The 15,188-nt window shown below is 42.4% G+C and overlaps 2 long non-coding RNA genes across 2 annotated transcripts; both read left to right on the forward strand.

Moving 5' to 3' along the window:
* Nucleotides 1–3,164: 3,164 nt before the first annotated feature.
* Nucleotides 3,165–5,825, forward strand: LOC103641490 (uncharacterized). Its single transcript, XR_002265694.1, has 2 exons — nucleotides 3,165–3,367; nucleotides 5,442–5,825. It is a non-coding gene; the product is annotated as an uncharacterized lncRNA (long non-coding RNA).
* A 4,430-nt stretch (nucleotides 5,826–10,255) lies between these two features.
* On the forward strand, nucleotides 10,256–14,784 carry LOC103641491 (uncharacterized). The gene is made up of 2 exons (XR_560356.3): nucleotides 10,256–11,302; nucleotides 13,376–14,784. It is a non-coding gene; the product is annotated as an uncharacterized lncRNA (long non-coding RNA).
* The last annotated feature ends 404 nt before the right edge of the window (nucleotides 14,785–15,188 follow it).

A 15,188-nucleotide genomic window follows, 5' to 3' on the forward strand; every position in this document is an offset into this window, starting at 1 on the left:
GCGCTGTCCTTCTGTCAGGCCGGTCAGTGGAGCGGCGAAGTGACTGCGGTCACTTCGGCTCTGTCGAATGGAGGACGTGCGTCAGGATAAAGGTGTCAGGCCACCTTTGCATTAAATGCCCCTGCGATTTGGTCGGTTGGCGTGGCGATTTGGCCAGGGTTGCTTCTTGGCGAAGACTGGGCCTCGGGCGAGCCGGAAGTATGTTCGTCGCTGGAGGGGGGCCTCGGGCGAGACGTAGATCCTCCGGGGTCGGCTGCCCTTGCCCGAGGCTGGGCTCGGGCGAGGCGTGATCGAGTCCCTCGAATGGACCGATCCCTGACTTAGTCGCACCCATCAGGCCTTTGCAGCTTTGTGCTGATGGGGGTTACCAGCTGAGAATTAGGAGTCTTGGGGGTACCCCTAATTATGGTCCCCGATAGTAGCCCCCGAGCCTCGAAGGGAGTGTTAATACTCGCTTGGAGGCTTTTGTCGCATTTTTTTGCAAGGGGACCGGCCTTTCTCGGTTGCGTTTTGTTCCGGTGGGTGCGCGCGAGCGCACCCGTCGGGTGTAGCTCCCGAGGCCTCGGAGGAGTGGTTTGACTCCTCCGAGGTCTTAATGCCTCGCGCAATGCTTCGGCTGGTCTGGTCGTTCCCTCATGCGAGCTGGCCGTAGCCCGGGTGCACGGTCGAGTCCCAAGTCCTCGGGCTGGTATGTTGACGCTGTCAACGGTTTGGCCGGAGCCGGGTTTGCGAGAGCAGCCCCCGAGCCTCTGCACAGGGCGAGAGGACGGTCAAGGGCAGACTCGACTTTTTTGCATACGCCCCTGTGTCGCCTTTCCGCAAGGAGGAGGGGGGAAGCGCCATGTTGCCCTCGGAGGGCGCCGAACATGGTGTCTCCGGTGAGCTGCTGGCGGGTAATCCAAGTGGACGCCCGTGCCCCATTTGTTATGGGTCGGCTAGAGGCCCGGAGGCGTGCTCAAAAGTACCTGCGGGTGATCTGCCGGACCCGGTCCCCTGTCGACGGGGTCCGAGGGCTCGATGCCTCCCTCTGATGGTATTCTGTTACAAGATCGTTCCCGCTGGTCTCGGAAATGCCCTAGGGTACCTCGGGAGCGTAGCCTGAGCCTTGGTTATGTATCGAACGTACCCAGGGTCATCCCTCGCTCTATGTCTGAGGCGGCTGTGAACCCTTCGAGGGCCAGCCTACGAACCTCTGACCAGTAGTGGCCGCGGAGCCCGAGTAGCCTGAGGCGGCCGTTGAACCCTTCCGAGGGGCCGGCCTTCGAACCTCTGACCAGTAGTGGGTGTGGAGCCCACGCGCTCTGAGGCGGCTGTTAAACCCCTCCGAGGGGCCAGCCTTTGAACCTCTGATCAGTAGGGAGGCTCGAAGCCTGTTTCCTTCACGGAGAAGGATCCTTTTCGGGGTATCCCCCTTTCCCGGTCCCTGTTGTAAGAGAGAGAAAGAGGAAAAGGAAAAGGATACGAAATCGAATGACGTGGCGTACCTTTTTTGACGCGGTCATTATGGCGAAGGCGAAGCGTCGCTCGCTTCCCCTGCCAGAGGCGCCGCCTGTCCCGCCGCGGAGTTAATGCGATAGGGCGAGTGGTTCGCGGGGCGGCCGTTGCGCGTGCGCGAGCCGTTCGAGGAACGGAACACGGGCGCGCCGTCTTCACGCCGTGAGAGAGGGTTCTCTCACTGCCCCAGGATGGGACGTAGGCTTGGCTGACGACGTGACCGCTGCTCCCGCACGCCTGCCACCGCCATTACTGCCGGCCCATTTTTGGCCGTATTGACCGTCGCGCCTGGCTGGCACTGCTGGGTTGTACGCAGGGTTGCCTCGAGTCGCGGTACTGGTTCCGCAGTTGTAACACCCCAGGTGTTATCTCCCGTAAACAACGATTATGGACATAAGCAAGAAAGGCCGGGGTGAATAACGATTTCGATATTAGCCCCGTCTCCGATTACCAAGATTATTCGAGAAATCTCGTTTAGCTTGGAATTTAATCATCTCACAAAAGTTCGAGTTTGGTGTCGTTTTTATTTCGATAATCTACGCAATTAAAAAGGGTTCATGAAACTTTTGGATTATCGAATCTTCGTTTGCTGGCGAATTTTGAACTGTTCGGATCACGCGCGTAAGTGAACGAAAATCAGAAGACTTCTGATTTTATGTAAAATTTGGAGCCCCGTGCTGTCCGAACAGATCGATGCGCCAGCTGATTAAGTAAATCGTACCTCTCAGCAAGTTACCCTTGGCGTCAAATCAAATGATCGATAACTGGTGAGTATCATAAAAATTAGGCAGGACTAAATACAGTCTAAAATACCGAAGTCAATTTCTTTTGGTTCGATCTGTTTGCTTCTCACCCTGATCCAAATGTTTAGATAGTGAGCAAATTTCATCTGATTTCAGATTAATTAAGCACCGTCTGAACTACTGTGGTCGATAGAGTTTAAATCCGATCAATTTAAATTTGTCTCAAAACTCTAACTATGGAACTCGGATATATGCACACGTTTTATTAAAGGAAAACAGACAGATGAAATCTAGTTCTTTTTATTGATTTGGTCTTATCTTTCCACCGCTCTTCCAATTCTTTATCCATTATCTATGTTGCTTCTCATAAGTTCCAGTCAATGTCTGATATTTGAAATTCTAGCTCATGTCTTCCCTTATCCTTATCGTATGTGTCTTCCGTGGAGAAAAAAATCCCACCGCTGTACCAGTTCCATACCCTTCGTAACTAGTTGTACCCAAAATTTTGTTACCAGGGACACGTCTCCTTCACGTATTTTCTCCACACGACAGCAGGCACTCGTTCTCACCTCCCCCTCCATCGCGCGCAGGCGCTGTTCGCTCGCCGTGGAGCTCCCCTGCTGGCGCGCCGGTTCCCTGCTCCGTGGTGCTCGCCGGCGTTTCCTCCAGCATGTCCCATGGTTGTCCAGCCCCCACCTCCATGATGGCCGAGCTCTCTCTCTCTCCCACGGTCGTCTCCCTCCCCTGCTCGTCCATGGTGTCCGGTCGCTGCTCGGATTTTGTCCGTGCCGAGCTCCCTTCGTCACGCCCCTGCTCCTTGTCTCACACGCGTCCCTGCTCCAGTCTTATCCATGGTCGCTACTCTCCTTTCCCTGATTAATACTAGGCGCAGCAGCAACATGCCAGATCTCTATAGCCCAGGTGAGACCAACTGCTTGTGTCCTGTTTATTCCCCACCGATTCCTATATTTGATTATTTACTGTATATGTTTGTGTGTTTGTGGTGGAGGTAAATCCTAGGAAATTTAGATGAGAAGAAAGCTTTAGCGAGGCGCTTGCCAAGTGCTTGGTGAATCGCTTCAACCGGATGCGGTTGTCGATCTCGCGGAGTCGAGTCGAGTTTAGTCGTGGTAAGTCGATCCATTGTTTTCGTTAGTCGGATGAATGATTAGTTGTGTGGATATATAAGGCTTGTGCTATTAAATTGATTTGTGTTGTGTGAATGAAATTATTTTCATGAGTATGCATGTCTTGTATTATGAAACTAATTAAAGATATGCATGGTGCTTGTAGGTGGATTATGCCTAGAGTATTTTGGTAAAGATATTTCTCAAGTATAAATGATTTGGTTATTGTATATGAATTGAGTGATCAAGTTAATAATGTAAAAACAACGTTTAGTACTTATAGCGCTTTGCCGATAAGATTTATTAGTGATTGAGTGAATTTCTAATGTATGGTGACATGAATGCCTTGTTGTATTATGTGGTTTTAGTTCTACTAAAGATAAAGTGTTGAGTGTTCTAAATGTTAAAAGCATGATAAGTGTAGAAGTTAAATAAGATCTAAGTTAGAGTTCTTGCTGTTTGGACTGCATGTCCAATATTATTACGTGGCTAGTTAAGTAAAGTAAACGTGTTTTCTGTAGAAGTGTTATATATAAAACTTGTAGATAATCTTTTTACCTTGCTTGTGTAAAAATTTCATGACCATAGGTTCAGTAGTTTAGGAGTTATGATTTTTCCAAGTCCAGTTTCAGAATCTGTCCAGATTCTGTACTGATTTCGAAAATGACCTTGTTTGTCCAAGTTAAACTGAGAATCAGCTCTTAGTAATTATAGAAGAATTGTAGTATTTTTTTTAAGCTTTCCAACAAATTTTGGAGCACCCTTTTTGGTGGTCTAGAGACCAAGTTACAGCTGTTTGAACTGTAGAGTCTGAATCTGTCCACATCTGGACAGAGAAGTCTGTTTATATTAACTGACTTTGATATGCATTGAATTAACCTGAGATGTTTATAAATGAATTGTAGACAATTCTACTAGCTTTCTAAAAAGTCTAGGATCACCTGATTTGGATGTCTGAGACTCCAGTTATGAAATTTTTGAAGTGAGTAGTCGAATTCTGTACAAATATGGACAGAATTTACGTTTAGCTCTGTTTGACCTTTCTAAGTGTCAAATCTTGTTCTGATGATTATACCAAATTTGTAGAGGATTTTCTTAGGCTTTCCAGAAAGTCATAGTTCACTATTTTTGGATCAATGTTTTGTGAGTTATGAGCAAAACCGTGGACTGCTGTGCTGCTGTCCAGGAATTCTGCAAGTGTGAAATTAATTGATTGAGGTTATTCTTGTTTGACTAAGTAACTTTAGTTGATTATTAATTAGCAAAGCGATGGCTTGTGTTAGTAATTGTCATTTTCTATGTTTGTTGATTGATTAAATGTCATAAATCAAAATTGAGCGCTTAAGTTAATCGCCTTAAATAAATGTTCATCATTATTTTAGTCAGTTGGAAGCAAATATCATCGTTGGTCCACTTCAGCAAATTTACAAATATTTTCACAGTGAGTATTGCACGTTAGTACCTTAAGTATGTAGATTTTAAATTGTGATGTTGCAAAAGTCTATGACCTCTGATGATCTTTTACTTGCTAAATTAAATGGTATGATGTCTAATTAATTAATGCGCTATACAAGCTAATCTAATGAAATAATTTAGAAGGCTAGTAATTTACTTCTAGCTATATTCTGAGCGTTTAGTGTTCTAGGCTGGGGAGTATGATGTTATTAATCTTTTGGATATAATGCACTACCTGAGAAAGTTAAGACTTGTGTATAACTTAATATTTCGTGATGACTGATGTTTGCTCCGGATAACTAAGAGACGTGTGATTCTTGTACTTAGTAATTTATAAATACCTAGTATATGCTTGTTTTTAAATGTTTACATTTGTCTTGCCATAAGTATTGCAATCTATCGAGGTTACGCCTTAGCTGAATATTTGTGTTGAGTTATTGTGCTTGATGGTTGAGCTGAAAATAACTCTGAGTGTGTGATTGTTGTAGAGTCAAAGTTAACTAGTGTTTGCTCATAGGAATTGTGGCGCTCTGCCATAAGTGTTTTGCCCTCTTCAGTGTAGTTTACCTATCCTGTGTCATTTATGCCTATTCTTATTCATATGCATTTCACATTCCATTAGGTACGTTAACTAATCGCATGGTATGGAGGACAAGAGATGGATTGATCATAAGACGATGCTGGTAGACGAAACTAAAGTGGATGAATCAACCAAATGCCAGGATGGGGGTGCTCGTCAAGCGAGTATCATTTAACAACACTAACGTAGTGTTATCCCAGGCAAGCCCCGGTGCATTTGCCACCTTCCTTGTGTTTACAAAATTTTATCACTTATATGCTGCATTAGGTGATAGGAGTTGAGTGATTAAACACTTGATGCATTACCATTCTTGAAAGGTTGATTACCACACCTTGTCACCCGTTTTATAAAAGCTAGAGATGCTTAGTCTTGCTGATAGATTAAGAAACATATTTTTGATCTATGACTCATGTTTTTACAAAAAAAGAAAATGGGCTTGGGATAATGAAAGCATCAAGACGTTGATAAATTCATTATCCAGGCATGGCCCCTCTGTCAGGCGCCAAATTTTTGAAATAGTTTAAAATGGGACCAGACGTTGAGCAGGAAAGGTCGCCCGTCTGTGTCGATTAAGGACCATACCGATTGTTGGCCTGATGATCTAGGACCTTTTAACTGGCCACATACCTCGTCATGGGTAAGCCTGAACCCGGCTATTCCATACGTGAAAAGACAACCGCGCACTGGGCGTGGGAGATGGTGGGAGTAGCAGTTACCCTCCTGGCAAGAGGCTGGATGGTAGGGTAATGTGCTCCCGGGTAGCGCGGACCGGTTCATGTAGTGGAGGATCCGTGGGAATGATTGACATATGCAAGGGTCAAGTGCTACATATGTCGTGTGGTTGGAGATCCCCAGCTGGGTATTAATCGATTCGGATCGCCGTTACTTCTCGGATATAAGACTGGATCGCTGCCCTTCATCGTAGATAACAAGCGAAACAAAAATTTGATTTTAAAAGAAAGTTAGTGTAGGATAAGTGAATGCTCTAGATTAGGTAAATCTAGATTCAGGAAAAGTATTTAACTTGTGATGTAAAACTTTGGCATAAGGATCCACTACTAGTAAGCTTTTCTGCAAAAATGAGTCTTTGAAATTTGATAAGCTTTACCTTGATTCCCGACAAACCAACATATCCTTGAGAGTCTTTTCTTTAGTCGGGTAAGTCTTGCTGAGTAATTCCATACTCAGGGTTTTATTCCCTGTTGTTTTTCAGGTTGTAATTTTGTTCTGTTGTGGATGGTGCTAAGTGCCGGTGGGCTCGGCTTTCTTATATAAGTATATCCCTTCTATAGTTTATTTAATGAGGATTGTCACTTAAGCTAGCATGTATTTTCAAATTTACGAATACTTTATAACATTTCAAATTGTAATTCTTTTGAATCACTTTCTTTTGTAATCTTTTGTAATCACTCCGATGAGGTATAATAATATCTTGATAAACTTGTAATCATTTTGTAATAAAGAATTTATTTCCGCTGCAAGTGTTTGTATGTGAGTTGTGTTTATTTAATCCTGCGATCTTGGCGGTAAGTGGTTTATCTGGGGTCCTTGGGACACTCGGACAGATCCTGTTAAGTTGTTTGGTGCACATGCATACCCGTTTGAGGTCCTTGGGACAAGGACAGATGCATGTGGGCCCAATAACTTGGGAGGTTCTGCCACAGCTGGTATCGGAGCATGATTAAGTATATACGATCACATACGTATTTTCAAAACAAAAGTTTTGGTTTCGAAAAACCTATTTTCAACTAAACACATTGTTTGGCTTTGAAAACAGTTTTGAAAAACTATAATGCTAGCGACATCCTCTGTTAAGCCCTAAATTAAGGTCTATTAGGTGGCTTATTTAAAAACCACTAACCCACAACCGGGTATTGCATACATGTGTATTGTTATTTTTGAGGCCATTCAGTTTTGAATGGATCGACGCTCAGGTAAGGTGAGATGTGAGAGCATGACCGAACAAACGTCGGTCTAGGGGAGAGTATAAAAAGCGCTTGATTATATACATGTTACACATATGTATATATGAAGGCTGCGATGTGGAGTAATTATTTTTCTGGGGATTCAGTACCCCATGGATGTGTATGGGCATACAGACATGGGACTACTGAGAAATGTAATGTACTCGCAACGACGCACCTACGCTCAGGTAAGAAGGTGAGTTACCATAATGGGCTGCCCTGTGGTTAAAGTGTGGCAGCGGCGCCTATGCGTGGCTCGGCGCTTAATGAGGAGCTGGCCTCCATATAGAAATATATGGAGTATAAACTGTGATAAACTGTCATGTGTGAATTGCATCATTGGGAAATGGGTTGTGATGAAATTTTCTGCAGGTACACTAATTTTGAAACGTATGTGTAGCTGACGACTAGCAATATACCGAGAGAGAACGTAGATATGCCACCGATATAGAACGCTATTGCCACATTATGTTGGCGAAATTCGTGAGGACGAATAGGACGAGCATGCATCCTGATTCCCGCATTATGTTTGTTGTTTGCGCACAAAAATGCTTTTCTCACCTTTATTCTAATAATTGGTGATTGTGAACGAACGTGCTTCCCTCATCTTTATTCCGATAATAAATAATTGGAAAATGTGTGAAGCATGACTATCCTATAAGCAATTTCTAGCTTTGTTTGTTGTGTCCTTTAGATATGTGTTTATGTGGCCTGTGGTTCTTCTTAATTTGACCACTAGTCCAACTTGTGTTTGTTTTAGTGTGTTTGTGCCGGTAGAATGTTGGTAGCTTGTTGACGTAAACCCAAAACTAGGCTATGTCCTTGTTCAGTAAACCTTGATCTAAACGTGTATTAATTTCTTGACAACCTGTCCTAGGTGTCGTCTTGTGTGAAGATCATTTTCTTCACAAGATTATTGGAGTTCTAGTAATTAGACCAAGTCATGTCCTCATCATTTCAACATTTGAAATTGTATGAGATCTAATTCATAATTTTGTCATTTCTTCAAAGTCGCTCTAAATCTTCAAAACATGCATGAGTTTGAATTATCGATTCCTACTCCATGGCCAAACTCGTGCAAATAGATGTTTAGGTAATCCCCTTATTAGACCTAAGATGCACTCAAACTTAAAAACAAGGATCTCGATTCTGTGATCTTAACAATCCACTTCTGGCTCTCTTATGGTCATAATTTCATCCTAAAACATATCCTTGTTTGGTTGATGCAAGCTGGTATCCCTATTCCAGTTTGCCTCTGCTTGAGGATCACATTGTCGGTTTCTCAATCTAACCTGGGGAAGGCATGTCTGATCCTTTCCTTGAACTTGATGCCTTTGGTTTTCTCATATCTCTCGAAGGCATACCAATTTAATCTTCCGATTGTTTTCCTGCATATCTAATCAGACGCTCATCCTTGACCTTGAAATTGTTGTGATGGGCATAGAAATATGCTTGGGGCTGAAATAACAGTCTCCCATTGTACTCATTCATCAACAAGTTTAGGTTATGGCCATGTCTTGTTCGTTTCATCGGTCCATGATCTATTTGGCTCTCTACTTGTAACCATTCTTACAGGTGGAGTCTATTTTGTATATTGTCATCCTGGCTTAGTATATTTGTTACCGCGTGAGATTTCTTATTGGTTACGTCTAGTAATGGTGTTATGACTAAAATTGACGGTGCCGCGACGAAACCGAGGGCCTCCTGTGGGTGATCAACACATGGTTGCGCTACTTGGCACGCGCAGGTATCACAGTTAGTAGTCATAATCCATTATGAGATTATATCGATATGTTATCTTTGCGCAAATTGTTCTTACCATGTGAGATTCATTATCAGTGCTAGTTCGATGATGGTGTCCCAGTTAATGACTTATGGTGCCGCGTAAAGCCGAAAGTCTCATGTGGCGGCCGACACATGGTAGTGTTGTTCGGTACGCTGGTATCGAAGTCTCTGGCTATGATCCATTATGGAACTACACTAACATGTTATCTTCCGTAGACTACTTCCTTGAAATAATTTCTATGTTGTTTGTCAGAATGATCAAGCCACATATGCCATCACTATTGGACCAAAAGAGTATATAACTCTGATGTATTCCTTAAGTAAAGTTCTTACCAGTTAAGAAGTTTTCATCGAAAATCGAAACCTATCCGTGTCTAATCGTGTGATAAAATCACCCTTTTCATGTGGGGACTCCTTTCTCTTGATCTTAGTGGTAACTACACACATGGAACCTTGCATCGATAGTGTGATACATGCTATATTCCCTGGAGAAACCAACATCTTGGAGTACTCATCTCTACTTGGAGCTGCCTTATGCTATCGCTATTATGGACAAGGTTATACGCCTCTCTACTCTTAGAAGTCTTTCATTCCGAATCTCGGGACGAGATTCTTTTAAGGGGGGAAGGTTGTAACACCCCAGGTGTTATCTCCCGTAAACAACGATTATGGACATAATCAAGAAAGGCCGGGGTGAATAACGATTTCGATATTAGCCCTGTCTCCGATTACCAAGATTATTCGAGAAATCTCGTTTAGCTTGGAATTTAATCATCTCACAAAAGTTCGAGTTTGGTGCCGTTTTTATTTCGATAATCTACGCAATTAAAAAGGGTTCATGAAACTTTTGGATTATCGAATCTTCGTTTGCTGGCGAATTTTGAACTGTTCGGATCACGCGCGTAAGTGAACGAAAATCAGAAGACTTCTGATTTTATGTAAAATTTGGAGCCCCGTGCTGTCCGAACAGATCGATGCGCCAGCTGATTAAGTAAATCGTACCTCTCAGCAAGTTACCCTTGGCGTCAAATCAAATGATCGATAGCTGGTGAGTATCATAAAAATTAGGCAGGACTAAATATAGTCTAAAATACCGAAGTCAATTTCTTTTGGTTCGATCTGTTTGCTTCTCACCCTGATCCAAATGTTTAGATAGTGAGCAAATTTCATCTGATTTCAGATTAATTAAGCACCGTCTGAACTACTGTGGTCGATAGAGTTTAAATCCGATCAATTTAAATTTGTCTCAAAACTCTAACTATGGAACTCGGATATATGCACACGTTTTATTAAAGGAAAACAGACAGATGAAATCTAGTTCTTTTTATTGATTTGGTCTTATCTTTCCACCGCTCTTCCAATTCTTTATCCATTATCTATGTTGCTTCTCACAAGTTCCAGTCAATGTCTGATATTTGAAATTCTAGCTCATGTCTTCCCTTATCCTTATCGTATGTGTCTTCCGTGGAGAAAAAAATCCCACCGCTGTACCAGTTCCATACCCTTCGTAACTAGTTGTACCCAAAATTTTGTTACCAGGGACACGTCTCCTTCACGTATTTTCTCCACACGACAGCAGGCACTCGTTCTCACCTCCCCCTCCATCGCGCGCAGGCGCTGTTCGCTCGCCGTGGAGCTCCCCTGCTGGCGCGCCGGTTCCCTGCTCCGTGGTGCTCGCCGGCGTTTCCTCCAGCATGTCCCATGGTTGTCCAGCCCCCACCTCCATGATGGCCGAGCTCTCTCTCTCTCCCACGGTCGTCTCCCTCCCCTGCTCGTCCATGGTGTCCGGTCGCTGCTCGGATTTTGTCCGTGCCGAGCTCCCTTCGTCACGCCCCTGCTCCTTGTCTCACACGCGTCCCTGCTCCAGTCTTATCCATGGTCGCTCCTCTCCTTTCCCTGATTAATACTAGGCGCAGCAGCAACATGCCAGATCTCTATAGCCCAGGTGAGACCAACTGCTTGTGTCCTGTTTATTCCCCACCGATTCCTATATTTGATTATTTACTGTATATGTTTGTGTGTTTGTGGTGGAGGTAAATCCTAGGAAATTTAGATGAGAAGAAAGCTTTAGCGAGGCGCTTGCCAAGTGCTTGGTGAATCGCTTCAACCGGATGCGGTTGTCGATCTCGCGGAGTCGAGTCGAGTTTAGTCGTGGTAAGTTGATCCATTGTTTTCGTTAGTCGGATGAATGATTAGTTGTGTGGATATATAAGGCTTGTGCTATTAAATTGATTTGTGTTGTGTGAATGAAATTATTTTCATGAGTATGCATGTCTTGTATTATGAAACTAATTAGAGATATGCATGGTGCTTGTAGGTGGATTATGCCTAAAGTATTTTGGTAAAGATATTTCTCAAGTATAAATGATTTGGTTATTGTATATGAATTGAGTGATCAAGTTAATAATGTAAAAACAACGTTTAGTACTTATAGCGCTTTGCCGATAAGATTTATTAGTGATTGAGTGAATTTCTAATGTATGGTGACATGAATGCCTTGTTGTATTATGTGGTTTTAGTTCTACTAAAGATAAAGTGTTGAGTGTTCTAAATGTTAAAAGCATGATAAGTGTAGAAGTTAAATAAGATCTAAGTTAGAGTTCTTGCTGTTTGGACTGCATGTCCAATTTTATTACGTGGCTAGTTAAGTAAAGTAAACGTGTTTTCTGTAGAAGTGTTATATATAAAACTTGTAGATAATCTTTTTACCTTGCTTGTGCAAAAATTTCATGACCATAGGTTCAGTAGTTTAGGAGTTATGATTTTTCCAAGTCCAGTTTCAGAATCTGTCCAGATTCTGTACTGATTTCGAAAATGACCTTGTTTGTCCAAGTTAAACTGAGAATCAGCTCTTAGTAATTATAGAAGAATTGTAGTATTTTTTTAAGCTTTCCAACAAATTTTGGAGCACCCTTTTTGGTGGTCTAGAGACCAAGTTACAGCTGTTTGAACTGTAGAGTCTGAATCTGTCCACATCTGGACAGAGAAGTCTGTTTATATTAACTGACTTTGATATGTATTAAATTAACCTGAGATGTTTATAAATGAATTGTAGACAATTCTACTAGCTTTCTAAAAAGTCTAGGATCACCTGATTTGGATGTCTGAGACTCCAGTTATGAAATTTTTGAAGTGAGTAGTCGAATTCTGTACAAATATGGACAGAATTTACGTTTAGCTCTGTTTGACCTTTCTAAGTGTCAAATCTTGTTCTGATGATTATACCAAATTTGTAGAGGATTTTCTTAGGCTTTCCAGAAAGTCATAGTTCACTATTTTTGGATGAATGTTTTGTGAGTTATGAGCAAAACCGTGGACTGCTGTGCTGCTGTCCAGGAATTCTGCAAGTGTGAAATTAATTGATTGAGGTTATTCTTGTTTGACTAAGTAACTTTAGTTGATTCTTAATTAGCAAAGCGATGGCTTGTGTTAGTAATTGTCATTTTCTATGTTTGTTGATTGATTAAATGTCATAAATCAAAATTGAGCGCTTAAGTTAATCGCCTTAAATAAATGTTCATCATTATTTTAGTCAGTTGGAAGCAAATATCATCGTTGGTCCACTTCAGCAAATTTACAAATATTTTCACAGTGAGTATTGCACGTTAGTATCTTAAGTATGTAGATTTTAAATTGTGATGTTGCAAAAGTCTATGACCTCTGATGATCTTTTACTTGCTAAATTAAATGGTATGATGTCTAATTAATTAATGCGCTATACAAGCTAATCTAATGAAATAATTTAGAAGGCTAGTAATTTACTTCTAGCTATATTCTGAGTGTTTAGTGTTCTAGGCTGGGGAGTATGATGTTATTAATCTTTTGGATATAATGCACTACCTGAGGAAGTTAAGACTTGTGTATAACTTAATATTTCGTGATGACTGATGTTTGCTCCGGATAACTAAGAGACGTGTGATTCTTGTACTTAGTAATTTATAAATACCTAGTATATGCTTGTTTTTAAATGTTTACATTTGTCTTGCCATAAGTATTGCAATCTATCGAGGTTACGCCTTAGCTGAATATTTGTGTTGAGTTATTGTGCTTGATGGTTGAGCTGAAAATAACTCTGAGTGTGTGATTGTTGTAGAGTCAAAGTTAACTAGTGTTTGCTCATAGGAATTGTGGCGCTCTGCCATAAGTGTTTTGCCCTCTTCAGTGTAGTTTACCTATCCTGTGTCATTTATGCCTATTCTTATTCATATGCATTTCACATTCCATTAGGTACGTTAACTAATCGCATGGTATGGAGGACAAGAGATGGATTGATCATAAGACGATGCTGATGGACGAAACTAAAGTGGATGAATCAACCAAATGCCAGGATGGGGGGTGCTCGTCAAGCGAGTATCATTTAACAACACTAACGTAGTGTTATACCAGGCAAGCCCCGGTGCATTTGCCACCTTCCTTGTGTTTACAAAATTTTATCACTTATATGCTGCATTAGGTGATAGGAGTTGAGTGATTAAACACTTGATGCATTACCATCCTTGAAAGGTTGATTACCACACCTTGTCACCCGTTTTATAAAAGCTAGAGATGCTTAGTCTTGCTGATAGATTAAGAAACATATTTTTGATCTATGACTCATGTTTTTACAAAAAAAGAAAATGGGCTTGGGATAATGAAAGCATCAAGACGTTGATAAATTCATTATCCAGGCATGGCCCCTCTGTCAGGCGCCAAATTTTTGAAATAGTTTAAAATGGGACCAGACGTTGAGCAGGAAAGGTCGCCCGTCTGTGTCGATTAAGGACCGTACCGATTGTTGGCCTGATGATCTAGGACCTTTTAACTGGCCACATACCTCGTCATGGGTAAGCCTGAACCCGGCTATTCCATACGTGAAAAGACAACCGCGCACTGGGCGTGGGAGATGGTGGGAGTAGCAGTTACCCTCCTGGCAAGAGGCTGGATGGTAGGGTAATGTGCTCCCAGGTAGCACGGACCGGTTCATGTAGTGGAGGATCCGTGGGAATGGTTGACATATGCAAGGGTCAAGTGCTACATATGTCGTGTGGTTGGAGATCCCCAGCTGGGTATTAATCGATTCGGATCGCCGTTACTTCTCGGATATGAAGACTGGATCGCTGCCCTTCATCGTAGATAACAAGCGAAACAAAAATTTGATTTTAAAAGAAAGTTAGTGTAGGATAAGTGAATGCTCTAGATTAGGTAAATCTAGATTCAGGAAAAGTATTTAACTTGTGATGTAAAACTTTGGCATAAGGATCCACTACTAGTAAGCTTTTCTGCAAAAATGAGTCTTTGAAATTTGATAAGCTTTACCTTGATTCCCGACAAACCAACATATCCTTGAGAGTCTTTTCTTTAGTCGGGTAAGTCTTGCTGAGTAATTCCATACTCAGGGTTTTATTCCCTGTTGTTTTCAGGTTGTAATTTTGTTCTGTTGTGGATGGTGCTAAGTGCCGGTGGGCTCGGCCTTCTTATATAAGTATATCCCTTCTATAGTTTCTTTAATGAGGATTGTCACTTAAGCTAGCATGTATTTTCAAATTTACGAATACTTTATAACATTTCAAATTGTAATTCTTTTGAATCACTTTCTTTTGTAATCTTTTGTAATCACTCCGATGAGGTATAATAATATCTTGATAAACTTGTAATCATTTTGTAATAAAGAATTTATTTCTGCTGCAAGTGTTTGTATGTGAGTTGTGTTTATTTAATCCTGCGATCTTGGCGGTAAGTGGTTTATCCGGGGTCCTTGGGACACTCGGACAGATCCTGTTAAGTTGTTTGGTGCACATGCATACCCGTTTGAGGTCCTTGGGACAAGGACAGATTCATGTGGGCCCAATAACTTGGGAGGTTCGCCACAGCAGTCGAGGAGGCGTGTCAGTGGTGCGAGTGGCGGTGCAGTTGCTTGCACGTAGCGACCGGCGCGCCGGTTGCATGACGCGTGGGCGTGGGCCCCCATGCTGGGTGCGTTGGAAGTCGGAGGGGCACGCCCACTTGGCGCGGTTGCATGCCGCCTGCATGGCTGCCCGCCCTTTCGCCCGCTGGTCTGGGC

This window comes from Zea mays, chromosome 10 (genome assembly GCF_902167145.1).
Source record: "Zea mays cultivar B73 chromosome 10, Zm-B73-REFERENCE-NAM-5.0, whole genome shotgun sequence".
NCBI classification, from domain to species: Eukaryota; Viridiplantae; Streptophyta; class Magnoliopsida; order Poales; family Poaceae; genus Zea; species Zea mays.